Source organism: Acanthochromis polyacanthus, chromosome 1 (assembly GCF_021347895.1).
Source record: "Acanthochromis polyacanthus isolate Apoly-LR-REF ecotype Palm Island chromosome 1, KAUST_Apoly_ChrSc, whole genome shotgun sequence".
NCBI classification, from domain to species: Eukaryota; Metazoa; Chordata; class Actinopteri; family Pomacentridae; genus Acanthochromis; species Acanthochromis polyacanthus.
In genome coordinates, this window is record NC_067113.1 from 47,467,086 (window position 1) to 47,491,414 (window position 24,329).

The 24,329-nt window shown below is 36.6% G+C and overlaps 1 protein-coding gene across 1 annotated transcript in view; it reads right to left on the reverse strand.

Annotated features, from left to right (window-relative positions):
• usp6nl (USP6 N-terminal like) overlaps nucleotides 1-15,704 on the reverse strand; it is a 118,090-nt gene extending 102,386 nt beyond the window's left edge. The window contains exon 1 of the mRNA XM_022193756.2: nucleotides 15,490-15,704. The gene's annotated coding sequence lies outside the window, so the exon portion shown is untranslated. The remainder of the gene's footprint in view (nucleotides 1-15,489) is intronic.
• Between the last annotated feature and the right edge of the window lie 8,625 nt (nucleotides 15,705-24,329).

Here is a 24,329-nt window from a genome sequence, read left to right on the forward strand (position 1 = left end):
AGCTCCAGTTTGGTCTCATCTGTCCAAAGGACATTCTCCCAGAAGCTTTGTGGCTTGTCAACATGCATTTTTGCAAATTCCAGTCTGGCTTTTTATGAGTTTTTTTCAGCAGTGGTGTCCTCCTTGGTCGTCTCCCATGAAGTCCACTTTGGCTCAAACAACGACGAATGGTGCGATCTGACACTGATGTACCTTGGCCTTGGAGTTCACCTTTAATTTCTTTGGAGGTTGCTCTGGGCTCTTTGGATACAATTCCAACGATCCGTCTCTTCAATTTGTCATCAATTTTCCTCTTGCGGCCACGTCCAGGGAGGTTGGCTACTGTCCCGTGGGTCTTGAACTTCTGAATAATATGAGCCACTGTTGTCACAGGAACTTCAAGCTGTTTAGAGATGGTCTTATAGCCTTTACCTTTAAGATGTTTGTCTATAATTTTTTTCGGATGTCCTGGGACAATTCTCTCCTTCGCTTTCTGTTGTCCATGTTCAGTGTGGTACACACCTTTTCACCAAACAGCAGGGTGACTACTTGTCTCCCTTTAAATAGGCAGACTGACTGATTATGAGTTTGGAAACACCTGTGATGTCAATTAAATGACACACCTGAGTTAATCATGTCACTCTGGTCAAATAGTTTTCAATCTTTTATAGAGGTACCATCATTTTTGTCCAGGCCTGTTTCATTAGTTTGTTTTTTTAAATAATTATGTTAATCAACAATTCAAAAGTAATGGCTGTTTTTGATTATTTAATTTTCAATAAATTTTTATTTATTGTTACTTTTGTGAGTTTCAAGTGATTTCAGTGAGAATTGTGGGTTTTTCCTTCTTTAACTGAGGGGTACCAACAATTTTGTCCACGTGTGTAGGACTCTGCATAACGATGGGAGCGTTAGCTATCTATCAAACATCACATTATTGTCTCATATTTTTTGTATTGCCATTCGCTGGGACCACCACAGGTACCCTTTACTTTCTAAATATCAAGCCATATTTTTTGGCGTGCTGACAGACAAAAACAGCTTTAAAGTGGATTCTAAACAATAAGGAAATTAGGTCCCTTTAGAAGCTTTCAGACGTCCAAGAAACAAACACTTGCTGTCTCAGACGTCACATCTGCAGACTCACACTTGATTAAGGACTTGAACCTGATCATTAACATTTTCGCTGAGGGGCTGAATTAACAGCTCGGCCTTTGTGTGAGCATGCATGAGCATCCATGCATCCAAATCAGCTCCTTCCCTGGAAAAAATAACAGTAATCTGATGGTAGCATGCGGTAATAATGGGCAGTTTGATCACTCTGCAGATGCTTGCAGGAGGTGGAGGAACAGCGGGAAGCTGGAGGGAGGAGATGATGCAGGTGATGTAGAAATTAAGTTCCTCCCCCTCAATGTCGCCACAAGTACTGCAGATGTTGAGGATCCAATATCCTCGGGGGCTAAAAGCAGCACTGGTCAGCAGAAAGCTTCGGCAGCACAGGGAGCGACAAATAATCAGCAGAGCAGCAAAAGGTGCGGAGATTTATTCAGGCAAAAGATGGAGCCGATAGTGGCTCCTGGGCATCATTATCTCCATCGTTATCATTAAATCGGGTTTCAAAACTGTTTAGGAAAGTTAAAGTGCAGCAGCGTTTCGACTGTGGATGCAGAGTTTAAAGCGCTCAAAGGAAACATTTTAATAGCGAGAAAATCAAGCCTGTCACAAAGTAGGTCTGTAATCAGCCATGTTTTATCTGAGCGGATTAATTATTTAGGCTATAAACTGTCAGAAAAGACTGAAAAAGAATTACCATTTTAAGGGACATCTTCAAATGCAGACATTTGAAGATGTCCCTTAAAATGGTAATTCTTTTTCTTTTTCTATGGTATTCTTTTTTCTATGAGTTGTTACAGCCATAAAACACCCATCAAAATGTACAATTTTGATGAAAAAATACCTTCCAGTGGATTTGCAAGGCAAGAAAAATGTGCCAAAATATGATGCTAAGAATGTAAAGGAGCAAACTAATCTTTGAACATGGAAACTCTCAAAGGAAAATTGGATTTAAGTGATGCATGTGGCTTTTTGGGCATATTTTATATTAATTGTGGCATAATAATTAACCTCTGAAGTCATGCAGCCTAAAAGTTAACAAAAATGTAAAAAAAAAAAAAAAATCATTTAAAAAAGGCAATTATCAGTCATAGAACATCGGATAAACTCAAACCTTCTGGAAATTTTTCAGTGTTTTCAATGCATTTTAGCACAAAAAGTTCATCTTAAGGGATAAATTTGGTGTAATTGCATGTTTTGTCGACAAATTCCCTGAAAACACAAAAAATTACCAATGTGTCCCAAAACTGCTTTGCCTCTTCTATCCTCTGGGGCTCTTAAATCAAATTAGGAGGTGTAAAAACAGAACACAATCATCATATTTTTAACTTCCCAACGATCCATTAAGGTATCATGTGTGATGTACTGTTCCCTCTGGAGAAATAACCAAAAAACTACTCAATGTAGTTTCACTTTTCTTTTGGATCTGCTGAAAACTATTGTCTGTGTCTTCACCAAATTTCCTGACTGTGGGAGTTTTATTTCTGAAGATATTGAACCCTTAAAATGGCTTCTTTTTCACGGCAACCACTGTAGCCATGATTAGTGGCACGATGGCTATGTCCAAAACGCTACTCTGTTTAGTTTCCCTTTTGTTTTTGACTTACCAGAAAAAAAATTGTTTCCTCACCGAATTTCATGATTGTGGGAGATATATTTCTGGAGATATTGAACTCTTAAACCTACTTTCAAGGTGTTTTGAAAGGTGAAAATGCAAAACTTTCAGGTCTAAAAACATATGAAAGGCTCAAAATCCAGCCAAAATGTTTTACAGTTTTGGGTCAAATTTTAAAAAAAAAATAAAATAAAATAAAAAATCAGTAAACTGCATAAAACTGCAAACTATAAACTGAAAACTTCAAGTTTCAGGCTGTCAAATCATTATGGCTTGTCAAAACAGCAAAAAACTGGACCATCTCCGGCCATACTGTCAGATTGACCAAATCAAAGCTTACAATTTGCTATTTTTCATCAAAATCCATTTATTCAACACGTCTCATTCAAAAAAAAAAAAAAAATCACTCAAAAACAAACCATTTGCTGCAACCAGACACTGCCGAGAACCAAAATTCTGTTCTCCTTGCTGCTGTAACCAACAGTCACATGACAAAAATTTGGGAACTTTTTGGCTGAATGGGAACAAAAAACCAAAACAAAACAGAAAATCTTTGGAGTGGAGAACATTAAGTAGTTGGTTTCTATGGCTCCTTTAAAGTTGTTGCACCACATCATTTAGTGCTCACATCAGATAAAGACAGAAGCAGCAGTCAAGGCAAACTAACACATGTCAGGCCTGGGAGCTGCTGGTGTGTCAGACTCGACTAGAAAACAAAGCATGCTGGGTTCTGATGCACATCACGCACTGGGAGCTAATAAATTAATCCCTCATGTCGCTGAGGAAACAAATGGAAGTGAACTTAGCAGCCGCTGGGCCAGAACACAAACGTTTACAGATTGAGTCACCAGTTTGAGATGTTATCAGCGTGATAGAAACGGCCGCCATCAGAAGATCGTTCGTGCACCTTACGGTCAGCTCAGCAGGCTGTAATAAAGTCCCGTCTCAGTCCACGTTTTATGGTTTTATGGAAGCTTTTTAACTGTCACATGGTCTTTTCATTTTTTATGAACTGGCAACAGATAAAAATAAATAAATAAATAAACGTGCTACTTTGGCTCTGATGCAGCCTCCTCTCGATCGCTAGTCTCTCTGTGGTGTCCCGCCCACAGCTCCGTCTGATTGGCTGCTACACATCGCAAGGAACCGCCAATCACTGAAAGCCATTGTTTACACAGAGAGGCAGATGAGCACATTCACAGAACAGAGTAGCAGTTTCCCCGTTACACTAAAAAACACCAGAATAATTCACTTGTTGGCGTCACTGCAGTTGGAATCTTGCTGAAGGTGCTAGGCTGATGCTATCACTAGGATGTTAGCTGTGCCTCTTGGCCTGCAGCTAATGGTATATGGAGCACCGCAACGTCTTTCTAAAGTCACATTAACTTTAATAATCTGCTGTAACTGACGGACACATCTCTCTGAACAAGAAGCACAACCACCTCTACAAATCAGGCTAGGCTAACAGCTAGGAGCCAAGTTAGGAGGCAGTCACAGATTAATCCAAACAACAACTCATACAACTGTAAGATTTGGGCCTTACTGGGAAACGAAAGTGACAGAACAGTGCAAGACTGAGGCAAACAGAGAAGAAAAGCAGGAGAAAAGCTGTTACTGATCTCAATCGACCAATTAGAAAACACAGGAGAACTCTGTAGTGTCATGCGACACTTCGACACAATCATTTCTATTTTTGGTCTACATATTGACAGTAATCCTTATTAATGAAGTAACTTAATTATGAATGATAGGTTTCCTGCCATCAAACGCTCTTAATATCGAACAATTATCGCAAACTGGATGTAAATATTGGTTATTAGTCTAGAAAAACTGTAATCCTGAGCAGATATCCTCTGTACGTCACAACTTTTAAGTTTAGACTTACAACTTTAGATAAAGACTGTAGTTCGGGGTTGACTCCAATGACTCTGAACTCTCCCTTAGTTATGCTGCTGTAGGCTCAAACTCTTCTCTCTTTTATGTCACTATTGCATGTAATTAACTTCATCTCTCCTGCAGTTTGTGTTTTCCATCTCTACGTTTCTGTGGTTTCTGGCTTCACCAACCTGCACCAACCAGTTTATCACCATCTCGTTTGTTGCTCATCTTTTCCGTTTCAACCACTGGAGGTTTCATCCTGTAAAAAGGAAATTTTTTTCTTCCTACTGTCACCAAACGCTCGCTCAAAGGGAATTATTGGTTTTCTCTCGATAATATAATATTATAAGGCCTTGACCTGGCTGTTTGAATTGCCCCGAGTTAACTTCTGTTGAATTGAATTAGTACGATATCAATACAATTAAATTTGCCTTCAGCAGCTCTGAGTGGTTCAGAGAACAGCGAGTTCTGTAAATGATTTCATTACACAGATGTCATATGAATCAAATATTGTGAGAAACTGAGTAAACAAAGCTCAGTTTGCAGAGGTTGGTGGATCTTAAATGTTTTTTTGTGTTTCTCAGAACAGTTTTTCAAATTATCTTCTTTTTAGCTGCAACTACATCTACATTAGTACATACACTACCCTTCAAAAGTTTGGAGTCACTTAGAAATGTCCTTGATTTTGAAAGAAAAGCAGTTTTTTTCAATTAAGAAAACATTAAATGAATCAGAAATACAGTCTAGACATTGTAAATGTGGCAAATGACTATTCTAGCTGGAAATTTTTAATGGATTATCTCCATAGGGGTACAGAGGAACATTTCCAGCAACCATCACTCCTGTGTTCTAATGCTACATTGTGTTAGCTAATGGTGTTGAAAGGCTAATTGATGGTTAGAAAACCTTTGTGCAGTTATGTTAGCACATGAATAAAAGTGTGAGTTTTCATGGAAAACATGAAATTGTCTGGGTGAGCCCAAACTTTTGACCCGTAGTGTATAACAGCTTGCCATGTACAGTACAAGTCCAAAACTCCTCCTTTAACCATTTCTGGAGCAGGAAGAAGACATATGAGACTGACAGATCTCTGAGGGTTTCAGACGGACAGTCTAAGCTTCAGGCTGTGACCTGGGATTAGATCCACCATATGTTCACCAGACACTTGCGAACACAGAAGCTGACAGAGCAGCACTGCAGGCAGCTACTCAAACACACTGATAATGAAAACCAGGGTTCTGTTCAGAGGGACTGGGTCCAGCTCTGAGTTCATAAGGTCTGGTTGGGTCGAGGTCTGAGATAGTTACAGTGTCAGATAGTTTGACTAAAAATGTATGTACTGATTATAAAACTGAAGGATACAGCAAAATGTTAATACACCTAGCACACATTTAATCAAGGAACTACTGCTTACAGCGCACCTACTTTCCTCCACTTTGTCCACTGTTATCATAAGTGATGCAGAAACTGACTGCTATTTTAAACACCGAATAACCTTTTCAGGGATTTATTAACACACACAGATCTCAAATATTCTGTGTTTCAGGCCTCTAAAATGTAAAATAAATAAATAAATAAAATGCTGCTTATTAGAGACTTTTGGAAATAAGAATATATGCCCTAATTATGCATATATTCATAGGTACACAGGAAAAAGCTCGGTTTAAATGATAAATCCTTTTGTATATTTGCAGGAGGTTACATGATCAAGTTCCATTAAGCAAAAGCATACACTCAAAAATCAATTAAAGCTGCAATATGCAAGATTCTAGAAACATCAAGAGCAACAAAAACATACTCTTCGAGTCTCCCAACAAACTTATTTTAAAAATCCAGAGTCAACATTCACTTTGTAACAGATTTAAAACACGATGAAGCTGCTAAACCGTTTAAGACAACATCAAAAGTCAACCAAAGCCAAAATACTTTAACACGGATGCATCAAGTAGTGAAACTGAAAAAGGACAGAAACCACAAACGGCATAAAAAGAGGCATGAACACGCAAAATAACATCATTATTTGACACGTTTAGCTGTACAAGATGCTGCAGCTTTAGCTGAAAATGTAAAATACGACTATTTTGCTCACCAGATGTGTCCTCCTAGACATATAAAAGACTCCAGTTATGCACAATGACTGCAGAGTTTGTAGAGGTAGGTAGTTAAAGCTGCAGGTAGGCCATGCAGTGATGCAATGCAGTCTGAATGCAATGATTGGACAGGTTTTGTGCAGCCTTGTGAATTCCACAGATAAGAGATTTTATTATCATTGCACCGTAATATTCATTGCAGTGCACTAAGAATGTGAAAAAACTTTGAGTAGTCATGACAGTAAATGTCTCTAGAAACACACTGCATGGTTTTCAGCACCGCTCTTGGCCAGCGTAATGATCATAAGCACAACACTGTCCATATTAAATGAATAAAGTTGATATAAAGAACCTTTTCCAGAGACGATACTGCATTAATGATCTACTGTATGCTAAATTACTAATACTAGGATCCTCAGTGCAGTAAAAGTGACTGGAAATTGGCACCAAAACAGTCAAAAATTCATCCTGACTCCATTTAAACCCTGTCAAACCACAAAGCTGCTTGAGAAACACCAGCTCTTTTGTTCTGTGTTGTAAACTCAGCAGGCCAGCAGCTGTGAGGGATGTGGAGCTGCTGTTATGATGTGTTAAAGACTAACCATATAACCTCAGTCTGGTTGGAGCTCTCTGAAGTGAATTAATAACTACCTACTGAAATGAAAACCATCCAGACTGACATCTGACAACAGGAAACCAGCAGCTGGCGGCAGATGTGGGCCCAAATTATCTGTATCGGCCTTCGTAAACGGCAGATACCGGTGTGTTTGTTGGACATCAGGTTAGCCGATGCAGTTATTTTTCTCTCTCTCAGAAACTCAAACATAAACAGGGCAGAGGGCGGCTCAGCATCTGGTGCTGTGTTTGTGTGCTGCTGCTCTGAAGCCGGGCTTTAAAAGACTAAACGGCGGACCGAGCCAGCAGGGATCAGCAGCCAATAAAGACGGGCAGCAACAGATCGCTGCCAAGGCCTGGACGGCGGCGAGGGAATGCAGAAACCCTCTGTTATGTGTGTGGACGACATCTGGTATGTGGGTGAGCTGCCCGCTTCGTCGCGTCAGGCAAATTCTGCTGAGCTATATTTTGAAATTTATTTCAGCTGACTGGTTTAGACATGGAATTCTTCACTATTTGGGGAATTTATCTTCTTGCTGAGACTTAGAGAAGAACATCGACACCTCACGTGTCACGGTGAATACAAATCCAACAGCCAATTAGCCTAGCTTAGCATGAAGCGGGGAAAGCAGCTAGCCTCAAAAGGTAATACAATCTACATATCAGCTTGGTTTAAACTAATCAGATAGAAAATGTTAATTAACTTTACTGACATTGTTAAGCAAACTTCATCTTGTCAGAATAGAACCAGGCTAGCTGTTGCCAGTCTTTATGCTAAGGTAATCGAGTTAGCTGTAGCATCATATTTACCAATCTTCTTCCCAAACTCTCATTTTATAAACGGAATTCTTTGCCATTTTTTAAAATTTATCTTCTTGCTGAGACTTAGAGAAAAATGTGGACACCTTACATGTCATGGAGTATACAAGTCCAACAGCTGGTTAGCCTAGCTTAGCTTAAAGTGGAAAAAGCGGCTAGCCTAGCTCTGCCCAAAAGGTAATACAGTCTACATACCAGTGTGGCTTATGCAAGCGAGACAGAACATGTTAATTAATTAGCATTACTGCCGTTGTTTAGCTAATTTCATCTTGTCTGAATATGTCACTTTTACTTCAAATTAAACTGAAGCTCTACATGAGATGCATTTTTCTTCTTCCTGGATTAACACATTTCTCTTTTATTTACACGTCGGCAGCGTAAACTCCTGAACCTGAATTGATTCCAGTGCAATTAGTGCTGAAACAATTAGTGGATTTGTTAATCAAATCGGAGCTTTAAATGGTTCCAGCTTGTTAAACATGAAAATTTGCTGCTATTCTCAGTTTAACGCTGTAGTAAATTGAGTATCTTTGGCTTTTAGAGCGTCGGTAGAAGAAAATATGCAGAATTTGAAGCAAAAATAATCATTCAAATGTGTCTTAAAAGCATGTTTTCTATGCTCTATTCGTGGAAAACTGTGGAGAACACTTTCTATGGGAGACGCCAGTGTTTACAAATAGTGACGTCACAAAGTCACGTGATTACGGCGCTGGTTGGCAAGAGGAACCAGAGGAACAATGGCTGATGATAGCAATGCGAACTATCCTTTCGTGAAATTGTCCGATTATGTTCAATCCTTATCATCTGAGGCCCGACAAATATACGTGAGTAAGCTGAGACATCAGGGAAACAGTAAAACCTTGCCAGATCCCTACAATTTGAAGACTGGGCGGGTTGACGATCCTTCATTGTGGCCGGACATTTCCTTCACCGACATTTATTTTTAATTGATTGACACCGCTGGGCAGTTCACCCACCCAAAAATATATAATTATGAATTAAAAATAATATATCTTATGTTAATCTTCAACAAGATGTCAAAGAAACGTCAAGAAGTTGCTGTATTTTTTGTCTGCAGTATGGCTTCTATGTAACAGTAACAGACGCACAGCATTGGTGATCGAAAATAGGACAATTCTAAAAAACGATCGCTAGACGCATACAGAAACAAATATGGTTACAAATAGGAGGCTGCTGGCTTAAGGAGATGTTATTGAATATGTTTCATTCGACTTTAGTATACTTTCATCGCCTAAAAAGCGATCGGTAACACATGACAACACTGAACCAAACCGAAAGTGGAGAGATCGCTTCACGCGAAGGATGCGACACTAAATCAATATCTTTTGGTAAATACGCTCAAAGTTAGACATACTAAACATGCTAAACTGTTGAATAGTTTACCTGAAGAAAAGTGGGAGCCACAAACATGATCTCTGCTGCTTACTGGGGTACAATTTTTCCTGTTGATGGCTGAAGCCACCGCCATCTTCTCTCTCCTGACATCGGTATTCGGTGAAATTTCAAGCCTGATCCCTTCTCAAAACGCTTCGTACAACCAACAACTACACACGCTATTACCACTGTGGTAAATACATGTGCAATTTCATTCGTGAAAAGCGATAACTTACGTATTTGTTTCAAACCCGATACCGTTCTCGTTGCAAGCCGTTATGTTACTGCCGGTTCTTGCCAACCAGTAGCAGTCTTGTACCACGTGACCATAGCAAATGACGACACGCTGGCGTCTCCCATAGGTCTTTAAATGCCACAGAGCAGCGACTACATCTAAAATCAGCAAGAGGTTTTGTGTTTAAAGGTCAAGTGTTGACAATAGTGTTGTGGAGGCCAATCAGAGGTTTAATCTAAAAAACGCTGCAGGAACAACTTCTGTCCGACTGAAACTCGACCAGCTGAGCAGGAGACCGGCCGACTTCTTATCTCTGAAAGTTTAATGAAGGAGGAAGATCACGATTCAAGGTCAAACCTGTCAAGTTAAAGGAATAATCTGTGGAGTTTTAGTGGGGTTTTTTCCAATCAGCTACATCTCTACAGCCTAGAAATACACAGATATTCTTTAAAATGCAGAATTTTCTGCGCGTTTTACGCTTCAGTCCACACGAAACTGTAGTTTAGTGTCACTGACTCTTCCAAAGCTTGTGATAAACCACTATCTTGTGATTTCTGCAACTTTGTCTAGTTAATCTTCCACTATATTATGGAACAGAAGCACCAAAATCAGCCCACACATGATTCCCTTCTCTCCTGAAGCGTCATTAGTTGATTTTCTGCTGCAGGAACTCGGTTAGGATGCATCGCAACGCCAACAGGAACTACCATGTAATCAACCTTTTCGACAAATGTGGCGTCCAATGAAGCAGCTTCGACCACAGCTTCAACTTTAATTGCACCAAAAAAGCAATGAACAGTAGTTACAAGACACAACTCCAGCTCTTTGAAGGTGAATTTTACATTGAAGAAGTGGATAAAGACTCTGAAAAGGCATAAAAAAAACAAGTTCTTTGCCTTCTTCAAGTCTAACCAATCAGATCCACCAACCCAGTCACCACAAAATTACATTCTTGTACGACTAAAATTCATTCCTAGTTAGATTTTTTCAAACATAATGCTTTTCCGGGACAGAAAACAAGGTTAAATGTAATTTTCAAGGCTGCAAATAAGTACCAATGTTGGAGTAGAGGTAATATATTTCCAAACTATTCATACAGAAAACAAGTCATTTTTTGGCATTTTTACTTTACTTTTGATGCAGATTCTTTCTACTAGAAGGCAGCTCCGATCAGACAATTTCCAAACTGAGTTATTCAAGTCTTCTGCTTAAAATTCATGTATTTTTTTCATATTGCAGTGTTAAGAATATCGCAAAAAAGCAAAATATCACCAGGTTTTTCCCCACTGAACACAACCCTAACATGTACAAGTGAACTAAAGTGTAACCTTGCCGAATAGTTCGTTTTTTGTTCGATGATGCAGCAAACAAAGACGAGCAGAAGGACTTTTTTTCCCGCCAAATTGATCAGAATCTTGAACACAGCTGGTTTAGAACCTTGAATCTCCAAACTGAAAAGAACTCCAGGCCAAAAACTGAACCTCAACGGCTAATTTTCACAATTTCTGCCATAAATTCTACAGCAAAGAAGATAAAAACTGTAAAACTGCATTTCAATGAGTTAAAAGGAAGAAAACCAAAAAAATTGGACGTTTTACTCTAAAATGTTTAGATTTTGGACTCCAAATCTGCGGGAAGTCCGACATGTACCAGATCATGAGTGTTTATCCAGACAAAACGCAGAATTAATTTTACTTTTTCCACCTATTTCTTCAAAATAAAAGTCATTCCTGTGTGTATTTGTTGTCTGTTCCGCGTTACAAGCAGCAGGAATGTTGCCTCGAATTTCTGCCTTCTATCTCTGTTCTGCATCAGAGCTGGAAAAGGGCTGATCCCAGAAATGCAGCTCAGCAGTGACACAATGGCTCCAAAATAAGAGCTGATAAAGCGAATAGTCTGACCCTGACACATCCTGACATGCTGGAGGTGCAGCTCTGCAGAGGAAACCGAGGTCTGAACAGCAACATGAGGGCAGGGCAGGCTGCTTCTCATCATTTCTGACTCAGGTCATGCTTGTTTATTGATACTTAAAGGTTTATTTACCCACAACTTCACGTAAAACCTGCGATCCTGCAGGTAGGAAACAGATTTCAACGCTTCGGCTTTAAAAAAAAATCACGTTTGAGTCACAGTTGTACTACAAGCAGCTCGTGTTTTCAAACTGTAAAGCTCCTGCCAGCCTTAAGCCGCATTATCCTGAAGCGGGATAGAAGGATTGAAAAGGCACAACACTGTCAAGGAAGCAGCATTCACAGATATGGCTCTCCATGGTTATTTTCAAAATAAAACGTGTTAAACTCAGCTTCACAAGTTCATTTTACAGCTTAATGTGAGAGATTTAACTTGGTGTTTTGGGGTTGAACCATTAAAACTTAGAAAAAAGGATAAAAAGAATTAATTTAAATGCATTTTTTATTGTAACTGAGAGCAGAAACACTCAAAATATACATAGTTTTCAAGCTTTAACACTCTATAATCGGGTGTGTCAGCTTTTTAATGCAAGCATGTAATGCCTGTTCAATTCTTTTCCACTTTCCACACTGAAATATTAAATTATAAAACCAATATTGCACACTTCTTAGTTAATAATACTGCAAATTACAAAAGCATTTTGCATTTATTTACCATGAAAGTCTCTGCAGTTTAACTTAAATAAGAAAATTAGCAAGTAAACTGTATTGCAAACTTACTTTGAAATTATTTTGTGATTATTTTTTGACAGATATTGCAAAAATAATTTAGTGGGAATGCGTCAATGTTTGTTTTGCTTATTTTTATTTTTTTAACATGATTATTATTGCTATTTAAGACCTACAGTAGTATATTATGTAAAAGATATGACATATAGTTTTATTTCAAATTCTTTTGGGATATTTTGCACTTTTAGTTCATTTTTCTTGTGTGTGTGATTTTTTTTTACTGTTTTCACTCCATTCTTGCATCACTGAATGAAAAATCGACACGTTTCGTGCTTTTATTTTGAAACCAACTTCGCTTGTCGACTTTTCTCGCGTCATTTCGCACTAACTTAATGCGCCCTGCCGCAAAGGTAACTATCTTGTTATTCTTGAACCATCTCCCCCACTGCGCAACTTTATCAGAAACAAGCGCAGATAGACAGCTTCACCGACGAGCCGACCTTCATTTCTGCAAGTTTTCCGGTTACCCAGCGTAAACAACTGATTCATTTAAACTGGAAAAAGCAGCAGCAGCAGCAGCTCGGAGCTCATCAACGTGACTGACGGGCCCCGACAGCCAATCAGAGGCCTGGATTCTCTCCACTCCAGCCAATGGGAGACCGTGATTGGTTCTCGGGCTGCAATGACTCCGTTGCGGGAGGCAGCCAGGGGGGTTTCGGTCAAGTGAAGCTCGCAGCAATTGTCAAAACCGAAACCGGAACTACAGCGTTTTGATATTCAAAATGAAATTCAGATTTGACACATTTATGTACTGAAAAATGTTGAAATAAAAAGTACGTTTTAAAAAGCGATTTGGGAATTGCTTTTTTTAACTTGCTATTCCATTTATAAGTATGTGTGCAATATTAATAGCTTTAAAAATACGAAATAATCCTCGCAATACTGTTGTTTAATTGTCTACATTTCTACATGTGGAATCATCTTCTGTATATTTCAGATTTATTTAATGACATTTGATTTTTCTACCAATGTTCCTACATTTTCTGCACATTTTTTCTACTGTGGGATTAAAAAGCTTCATTGTATCTCATTTTATGACCTTTTTTTTTGTGTGTGAATACAATAAATCTTTTCAAAACACTGACAATAGTGCACCAGAAATACAGAGGAGGAGGGAAAAAGATGTGAAAGCATATTAATGTACTGTTTAAGGTAGAAAAAAATACGCTCAACAATATAAATGAATCAAACACGTTTAAATATTGGAGTAAAAACCATTCATAGTCATTTATAATGTGAATGTACCTGAAGGGTTGAAACTCAATATAAAATTGTCAAAAAGAGAACTTTACCTGATTAAAATTAATAATAAAGTTAAAACCTGACAGACTTAATATTTACTGACATTAACCCGACTGATCATAACACTGTTCACTCCATATAGACGCCATTTCTATCTTGTATTTTATGTCCACACACCGTTTATTCGGTTGTTTATCCTATCTTTATATTGATACTGATCCATCTTAAATCGTTTTTGTCCTGAACATTTCTATTACCTACAGATGACTGTGTTTAGATAATGACTGGGTTCATGCAGCTCTTTATTCTGGTCAAACTGTACATATTGTTTACATTATTTAAACATCCTGGTTTCCCCATTTGTCATGCTCTTTTTGTCTTGTTTATACTGAGACATTCTACACTGTGCAGCACTTTCACTGCTTCTTTTATTTCTGATTGGAAACTAAACTGGATTTTAGTGTCTCACTACGTGTACTCTGTCCACAGTTTAACGTAAAACTAACAATATACAGCTAATTTTACAGCTAAGACCTCGCAGGATGAATAATTCTGGAGATTAAATTGATAAATGTAAATACTACAGTTAAAATTCTTCAGTACAATTATTTAAGAACAAATTTTGCACTAAACACAAGTAAAATATACTTGAAAATCCAGCAAATCCAAAAAAAAATATTGGATCCCCCTAAGCGCAAGCTTTATCTATTTTATTTCTATTTTAAGTGTTGCATTTTTGGTTCTTCATTTGTCTGTTTTATCTTAAAAATGTTTCAATTTTATGTCATTTTCATTTCTTTTCTGCCCCTGAACAAGACTAAATGGTGAAAATAAATTATATTTTAAGGGAAAAGTCTGTCGTCATTTACGAGAGCAATTTAGAACTGTACGTTTTAAATCAATGACAGCACAGTTTAGTTAATATGGATTCTGAATTATTTCATTTTTAAGTGCAGTGTGACTGTACTACTTTAATATTACTAACTGTATTATTTTTTTCCATTCTAAATTGTTTTTAGCTTCTAATTTTTATTTCTTACCATTTATTTTTCTATTTATATATTAAGTTTGATTGTATTTAATATTTTATATTACCATTTATATATCGCATTTTATTATATTTTATATAGTATATAACTATTTATATATTTTGGTATTTTATTTCATATTATACATTATTATTTATATTTAACAATTTACTATATATGTCACTATTTATATATTAACTTTGACAGTATTTTTATTATATTTTATATTATATTTATACATTATATTCTACTATTTTTAAAATCTATTTTTAACTGATATTCACAAATTTTATTGGATTTACATAATGACAAAAATAAAAACCCTCTATTTTATTTTAAACATTTGTTCTCCTGCACAACATTTTAAAAAAATAAATATCTGCTCTTCTGAATAAATAAACTTCTGTCTTCACTGTTTGTAAAGAGGACTTTATTTTGTAGGATCTCACCGGATGCCTACACTTCGCCTTCCGGCAACTTGACAGCGGGGGTTTGTCTCGGTAGGCCTCGGTGAATACAAATAAGCACAAAGTTTGCAGGAATAAAACACGCCATCCCTTAATCCAAACACCCGAAATAACGGGAATAAACAAACACCGGGGCCCCGCAAAGTACCGCAGAGCCGCGGCGCTGCCTCCGGTTCCCACTTTGAACCGTCGCCGCCGCCGTTACCGGGGCTGCCGTCATTCAACCCCCGCAGTAACGACGCGGTTCCCTCCTGAGTGGATGCGTTTTCACGGAGAACCGGACGAAGTTGCGTCCGGGAGAAACGGAGACTCACCTTCGCTCTCCAGTCGACGGGGCTCCTCGTGGATCAAAACGCTGCGGGACGATCCGCGGCTGGAGCGGCGCACCGAGCGTCCATAGTCCCGACCAGGAAGTCCGGAGCACTTCTCCAACTCTGGAGCTGCAGGATCCAGGATCCAGCCAGGTAGCGATGCGCCGCCCGCCGGGCTCAGCTGATCACCGGCTGCTGCTGCGGATCCAAAGCTGCAGCACGAAGAGAGGCTCCAAACGGCGGATTTAACGTCTCAGCTGCAGAAACTGGAAAATAAATCACCTGCAGGACTCACCATGACATCAGCAAACATGTTTTATCAACAAATAAACAACAATAAATCACTTTAATCCGCCTCTCTGTGTTTTTTCTGACACTTTGCTATTATTTAACACCAGATCAAACTTTATGAATCCCGAAGGAAACTCTGGAGAACAGAAAAAAATACATAAAATGAGAATAAATGCAGTGGGAAAAAAAATAGAAATAAGTTATTTTTAAAGAGACTAAAGCACAGAAAAATAAAAAGTAATGCAATTAATGACACTAAAAAAAGAAAATAAGAGCGCATGATAATGAGAATACATAAAATCTGACATTATACAGCCAATGAAAAAGTGAATATTTCATATGAAATTTAAATATTGCAAAAATAAAACAGATTTTAAACAAACTACTGAGAAAGTTAACATTGCAAATTACATGAATACTTGTTATTTATTTACCTGAATGTTTTCTACATCTGAAATTAAATAATAAATCCAAAATTTAACCATAAACTCTATTTTTATGACTATTTTTTATAAAGATGTGATTATTGCGGACAGATTTTGTGATATTATTTCTTTTCTTCTATTTATTTTTATTGTTAGGGACCTGATTTATTTTTTACTCTGTAAAATATAATTGTATCAATAAATAATAAATAACTAAATATTTTTACTATTACTATATACATTGTTTTTAAAAACAGAATATGTCAATAATTCTGTGTTTTTGCATCTTTAAAAAAAATATTATTACCTTGATTTTTTAATTTAAAATCTGACAAACCTTTATTAATCTTCAAAGAAATTCTTGTGTACAGAAGGAAAATACATAAAATGAGAATAAATGTGGTGCAAAAAACAGAAAAACAAGGTCAATGCGTTAATAAAAATAAAAATAAGTTACCTAAAATTAAAGCGTAGAAACGTAAGAAGTAATTCAGGTAATGACATTAAGTAGTAAAATAACACACAAATGATCATGAAAATACATAAAATATTTTATTCTATATATAATTATTTGCTATTTTTAAAAATACTATCAAAGTTAATATTTTAAACTACATTAATATGTTTTTAACCTGGAGAGTTTTGCAGATGAAATTAAGTAATGAATCTAAAAATTCACAATGAATTGTACTGAAAACAAAAGACTATTTTGGAATTTGTGATGTGAATTTATCAGATTGTGTCAGTCTGAGAATTTTATTTCTTTTTCAGATAAAATGTTATTTTCGTAGTTTTTTCAATCTTTGAACATCACAGTTTTTGTGAAGTATTTTTCTCACTTTTGCTGCCACATTTTTCATTTTTTGCACTTCTTTATTTTACATATTTCTTTTAATTACATTGCGTCCCATGAGTCCAAGGGCGTCACTAGGTTTTAAGGACGGGGGGGGGGGGGGGGGGGCTTAGCCCCCTGGAGATGCACAGGATGTGAGTGAACGTTTAATTTCACAAACAGCGAACAAAAACTGGGAAATTGCTTTTCCACTTTTTGGACAGATTTAGATTTATTAACAGATACTTTACTGTGTAAATGTTTCAGGCCACAGTGGCCATGACTTTTGCTCACAACACAATAAATGAGGGCTGCCAAGTCGTGACCAGACCTTAGAGTGAGATTTGGTCTGTGTGTGATGCTGGTTGGAGCGCTACACTCAGAGACAGCCAGCCTGACAGCTGCACAATGACGGAAAATGCGGACTGGATTTTCACAGACTTGGCGTTCTCTGGAGTAAAAACTCGAACTGGATTTTCCCAAAAGTTACATATTCCCATAACAGTGAAACTTTTTTTTTTGCCCGTGTGATATTTGGAGTGTGTCGTGACTGAGAGCGTGTGAAGGGACTGAGTTGTGTGTGTCTCACGGCCAAAGCGTGAGAGTTGGCAGCCCTGCTGTGTTGGAGCTGATGCTCCAGAAGGAAGTCACCTCAAAGATAACTCTATGAACAACCAGAACCTTCACAGTGCATTTCAGACTAACTAGCTAGCTAAGCAGCAGCGTCTCACGCTGCCTCCTGTACAGGGACTCTCTCCTACAGAGAGTCCAAGCCAGGTTTTTATTAGTCAAACAGGGAGCATTTGGTTCATTAATTACATGGGACTTTCTGCTGTTAGCTGGGGGGCTGGAGCTAACTTATTGTTACTATCAGCAGTGATGAATACTTACTCTCCTGAAAACATTTCGCATATCCATTCTTGTTCACGTTCTCTTCCTAATGCTGCTCCAGTCGGTTCTGTGCTCCGCCCTGTAAACACATGCTGCAGGTACTGAGAGCAGCCTAGGTTGCAGGGAAAACGTGGACTGGATTTCAGTGATGTGGGCGTGCTCCATATGAATAAGTGGAATGGACTGGATAACAACGCACTGGGTCGGACTTTCTACCTTCCACTATGGAATGAAGGGAAACTAAGATTTATGATCATATTTAAGTTAATAATGACTGGTTAGGGGATTATTTATTTAAACTCAGATTCTGGCCACATGAATTGAATTTGTCAGCACTTTTTTGTAAAAAAAACCAAACAACAACAACATTTAAATAAATAAATAAATAAATACATAAAACTATTTTGTGGGGCTAAAGAATATTTTATATATAAATAGGCCTAATGACTCCACGACCTTTCCCATCATGACGTCCTGCTGTTCTTGTGTGTTGACGTTGTGTGTTTGTGGCAGTTTTTCTTCTAGTTTAAGGATGTTTTTATCCAGTCTTGGTTTTGCACAGCTTTGTTCATCTGTCACTTTGCTTTTCACTGCCTGTGGTGTATGGGCATAAAAATCTTGATTGTTATCCCATGTTGGGTCGTTTTACAGATAAAATATGAGCATAATGTAAAAGTTTTGTCACTAAAAAGGTGGTGCAAATGCATATATATATATATATAAACAATCACAGATATTTGACATTATTTTAAAGAAATTAAACTATTCCTACTTTCTTCATATTATTTCACATCCTGAAAATAAGATGAGTAAACAGAGCAAAGCTGTAAATAATGATTATTATCATATTTTTTGTACAACTATTAAATTACACAGTTTACTACTTTTTACTATTTTACTGTATTTAAATCAGCTAAAAATAGTTTCCCACAATTTTTTAAATCTATTTTTTGAAACATATTTTTCTAGCAGTGTCGCTGCCAGTTGTGCTCTTTTTATTGGTTTATTTTACAGATTGCCGGTCTTTCCATCCATGACTGTGTCTGCTTCCATACATGATGTTTCCATCAGGACCTCCTGCTGGTTTTGTGTGTTTTACGTCGTGGAACATAAGAGGATTTGTGGAGTCGGTTGTTGGCATCATGGAAGTCCCTTCTACACAGAGCATGAAAACAAACCCCGGAATGAGCGGGTTTGGTGTTCAAACCTGAACTGCTGCTTGTCTTTTATCTGACATCAGACTAAGCTCTGCTCGAACCCAGTTGATGACAGTTTTCTGGTAAATGGTGATGATTTTACCTGTTTAACGTCTACATTAAGTAAACCTGAACTCTGCAGACTGTCTGAAGCACCTTATGAATTAAATAAACTTGGAATTAAACGTTCTGCCTTGTTGGATGAATTCAATTGTTTTCACAAAACAAAAAGAAAAAAAGGAAAAAAAATCTGTTTTTAGAAAATCTGGCCATAAAAATATGGTTTAAAAGAAAAGCTGTTGAAAGAACAGCAAAAAATAAGGTCAAATGTCTGTACATTAATATGTACAGACAGTATAATTTAATGGTCATAAAATGTAAAATGTGTAAAAGAAAATACACATTTTTGATGTCACCATTATTTACAGTTTTGCTCTGTTCATATTTCAAGTTTAATGTGTAAATTCATATTTTTTCTGTTATTTTACAAGATATAATCTGTAATTTTATCAAAATTGTGAAAATCTGTAAAGCATCAGTTTAAAGGTCTGTATAAATATTCATAATGCTTCTTTCAAATACTGTAAAATATCAATGAAATAATTTTTTGTGGATTTAATAAACATTTAAAAATAAAAACTGTTCAATTTTACGGTAAAATTATGTAAAACAACAAAATACCATTTATATAAAAGCACTGATATTTTTATTTTTAGTAGTGGTAGCAGTGTATTGTATTTCATTTATTTTATTTTATTTATTTTTAAATTTATTTACAAATTTTACTAGTTATCTGTAATTCACCAAAAAAAGTATCATATTTTACTAAATAATGATTTTTATACAGCAGAAAACAGCGCAAAGTTAAAATGAACTCTTTACCATCATTTAATCCTTAATATACACACATTTTCTTCAAATAATGTAAATCATGTGTAAAATAATGGGAGTTTTATCCATTTTAATATAAGTCAAATCATTTTAAAAAGCATAAAATTAGATAAAACAAATTTCCATTTATTTATTAATTTGTTTGTTTGTTTGTTTATTTAAACAGATTTTTGATGTGGACAATAGATCAATTTTTTGTCTATGTATAGATATAATCTGTAATTTAACAAAATGGGGAAAATCTAAAAAATATCAGTTAAAAATAGAAAACATTTTTTGGTCCTTAATATACATAAATTATTTTTGAAATAATGTACAACATGTCTGTAAAATATTTTTGTGTATTTAAATGTAAATGAAAAAATCATGTAATTTTACAGTAAAATTATGTAAAAGAATAAATTAGTATTTATAGAAGTAAAGCTGTTTTATGTGATGATGTGTCTTTATCAGATATTATCTATAATTTAACAAAACTAGGATATCTGTTAGTTTCAGTTTAAAAAAAACATTTGCTCTTTTTTAAAATCTTAATTTAAATTGAAATCAATTGAATTCAGTTTATCCAAACTACATTAAAAAGCATTATTATTGCCGCTGGTTTAACTAAGATTTACTTCAATTATTTGATTCCTCTGGAATGTTTGCGGCTTAAATTAAAGGAAAGCCGACTTAAAATTTCAGATTTTTTTCTACAGAGAATTTAGAAAAAGCTATGCTTTTTTTTTTTAAAAACTTCAGCAGAAAATAAACGGAAACTTTCAAGAGACAAAGTGTGAGTTTATAGAATTTACAGAAATAAAGTGCAGATAAAAGCAGATAAATGACTTTTATTTGAAGAAGTGCTTTAATTCAACTCATCTCTGGCTGTCAAAGTTACACATTTAGAAGTTTGTTCTCCGTCTAAATAACCCTTAAAGCGGCTCACAGATCAGATGGAGGTAGGTGGTTATTTCACACCATCTGGACACGATGTCAAGGTGGAATAAACAGAGGGGTCTTTAAGGGCGGGGCACTTAATTATTGAGTAAAGAGGGTAAATATGGGGTGTCTGGCTGGGTGGGGTTGTTGATGTTCTCTAAATCTGCTCTGGTGTTCCAGTAAATGACCACATGAAGGTTGGTTTAACATTTATTATTGGTCACACACTTAGGAGCAGATGTCGGTTATTTCCTGGATTAATCCTTCAGTTGTTTGGTCTGAAAATGGTGAAAAATGTTGACAAGTGTTTAGTAAAGTTAACAAATGTCTCGTTTAACCCAAAGAGCTTCAGTTTAGTGTTACAGAGGACAAAAACATGAAATTAATCAAGTTGTCAAAAGAGAATACACAAAAAAAAAAACTTGTAGGACTGTGACAGCTGTCTATTTAATTAGACATTATTGCTAATTTTTTCCAACTTTACAAACTTCTGGTACATGCTGACTGCTGTTGTCTGAACTATCTGAGTTTTCAGGACTAACATCTCCGTTTAGACGTCTAAAAAGGCATTGAAACATTCAGAAAGCACACACAGTTTGAGATCTAAGACGACCGAACATCACTGAGGAGCGACAGTATTAAAAAAGGCTGCCTATATTGTTCTAATCTCATCAAAAAGCTCAATATTTAAAGCACATAAACAGGTGTTATCTTGAGTTTGGCTCTGATTTTAAAGTTGCAGCATCATGGGTTAATTTCCAGAGTCGACACAAGATGGCAGCATCGCATCATGTGACTGAGCATTGACTCTGAGTAACGGTTTTCTATAGGGCTCTGCTCCTCGCATGTGCTGCCAACGAGCTAAAGCATTGCATAAGCGTCGCAATTCAGTGAATATTTTGTCTAACAAAGGGGAATGAGTCACTTCAGTTCTTCAAAGGAACGCATAAGAAATAGGGGAGGAAATATGAAAAAGAAGAAGAGAAAAACCTCCTCTCCCAGGCCTTCCTTTGATCAACACTATAATTTAATTACCTGCAAACCACAGAGAGCCTTTATTTGGACTTTCGGGTCTTATTTTCAACGTGGATTCAAAGGGAAGTTTGAAAAAACATAATAATAAAAAAACATGGTGGAAGTAGAAATCGATGTAAATGATAATGGAATGGGCTCCACAGACTTACAGTAAATGTGCTCTTTAATCTGGATTGTTTTTAACTAAAATGTGACTTGAAATAATCTAATAATATCAATTTAACTGACAAACTGCGACAATTTCTTCTTCTTGCCCTAAAATGGTGTAAACAATTGTTTTTTATTTTGTTAAAATGCATGTTTTTTTGTGTGTTTTAGTTTGTTTTTAGCGCTTTGGTTGTGCTGCTAAATTTGTAGTGCTGCATTCATCAAAACTATTATATTTCCATTTCATTTTGCAGATTATGCTTCATCTTCTTCATGTTTACCACAGCTGTGAGTTATAAACTAACTCCCACATTTACTTCTTCACCAATCAGACAACATTAAAACTACTGACAGGTAAAGTGAATCTAGTAAGCTACCAATCTTTTGAGTGAAAACCTTGAGTTCAGGCCTATTTTTTGTTGCACTCCAGCCAAATCCTTTGTTTCCATCTGCTTTCAAACAGGTATGATAAAGGAGAGACACATTTTTTGGCAGTACCATGGTACAGAAACCTTGAATAGCTCTGTAAAAAAGAAGAAAAATCTGATAACGTTTGTTCTCTGTCTGCCTCAGTCAAACTCAGCTCTGTTACATATACTGCTGGGATGTAGGAAAGCTAACTTAGTGCATTTAAACATGAGCTCTGTTCTGGAAGTCATTAAGCACCATAGAAGTCATTGTCATAGTGCCCCTTTACGAGCTAAATACCCATAGTGCTCTCTGTTGGCCAATACGACTTTCAAGCAGTCCGAGTGTCTGGTTTATTTTGGACAATATTTGAGTCATTTTGCTCAAGTCTTGTGTCATTATGGAATTTTTTTTGAGTCATTTCATTCCAGTTTGAGTCATTTTGGAGAGTTTTTCAGTCATGTTGGACAATTTTTGGGTCATTGTGTTCAATTTTTGAGTCACTTTGTTCACGTTTCGAGTCATTTTGGGTCATTGTGTTCAATTTTTGAGTCACTTTGTTCACGTTTCGAGTCATTTTGGGTCATTGTGTTCAATTTTTGAGTCACTTTGTACACGTTTCGAGTCATTTTGGGTCGTTGTGTTCAATTTTTTTAAAATTTTTGAGTCATTTTGCAAAAATTTTTGAGTCATTTCAAGTTTTGAGTCAATTTAGGTTTTGAGTAATTTTCGACAATTTTAGAGTCATTTTGTTCAAGTTTTGAGTGATTTTGACCAAGAAGCACCAACTAGTGGAAACAAGCAATCATGGTTTAGAAAAACTGAGCTCAGTGGACATTTGTCTTGTGGTGATATTGAAGTTTAAGTCAACAGATGCATGACTTGGACTACAAAAACAGCTCTGGTACATATGCTGCTGGGATATACTAATAGTAACTCTGTCCTACTCCTACTAAATCAAAGCTGGTCTTACATACATGAATTCTGTCTGGAGGTCACTAAGCATCACAAAGTCTTTGTCATGGTGCCCCTTTGCTAGCTAAACCTCTATAACGTTCTCTGCTTGCCAGAATGACTGACAAGCAAACCTTGAATATTGTTCTAAATCAATATTCAGTAGCTATATAAATTAATATTGGATTGTTTGATTAAAAAAATAAGCATAGAGGATACTTGTGTTGACATTGCTGCTTTTAGCCACAACTAATTATATATGTTTATGCTATGAAAGTATGATCAAGTTTTCTATGTCATCAGATACCAAATCTGAAGGGACACAGATTAGATTGAGGCTTTGAAAAACTTGTTTGGAAAATCTCTAAACAGATTTCAGTTTTCAAGTGTCAAATGTGTCCATGGCCCAGCGGACCAGAGCTGTTTCGACAGCACAAGGGGCATCTAAATGATGTGGTTTTATGTTGTATGTTAGAGCACACTGAAGTCTATTTTCCTGCTTGTGAACGAGTGGTGTCCTTGTGCGTAAAGTGCATTTCAAAAAAGGAATAATACCCATCCTTGGCTTCACCTCGGTGTCCTCAGTCGGCCGAGATGCTGTAATGCAAAACCTCTTGCAAAACCAGTTGTGGAACTCCAACTTGTACCACAAAGCGGGTTCAACCTCTGACTTTTCTTTAAGGTAACTCCATCAAAACCTGTCTGGCTTCCTGTGTGGTGTCTCTGCTGGTAGTTAATCTCCATTAGTGCCAATCAAAGTGTTTTCTTCCTCTCATCCTCACTTCTCTCTACGATCTGACCAGTTTCTTGCTTTGCTTTACGGCAAAGGAAGCCTTAGTATTGATCTTTGTC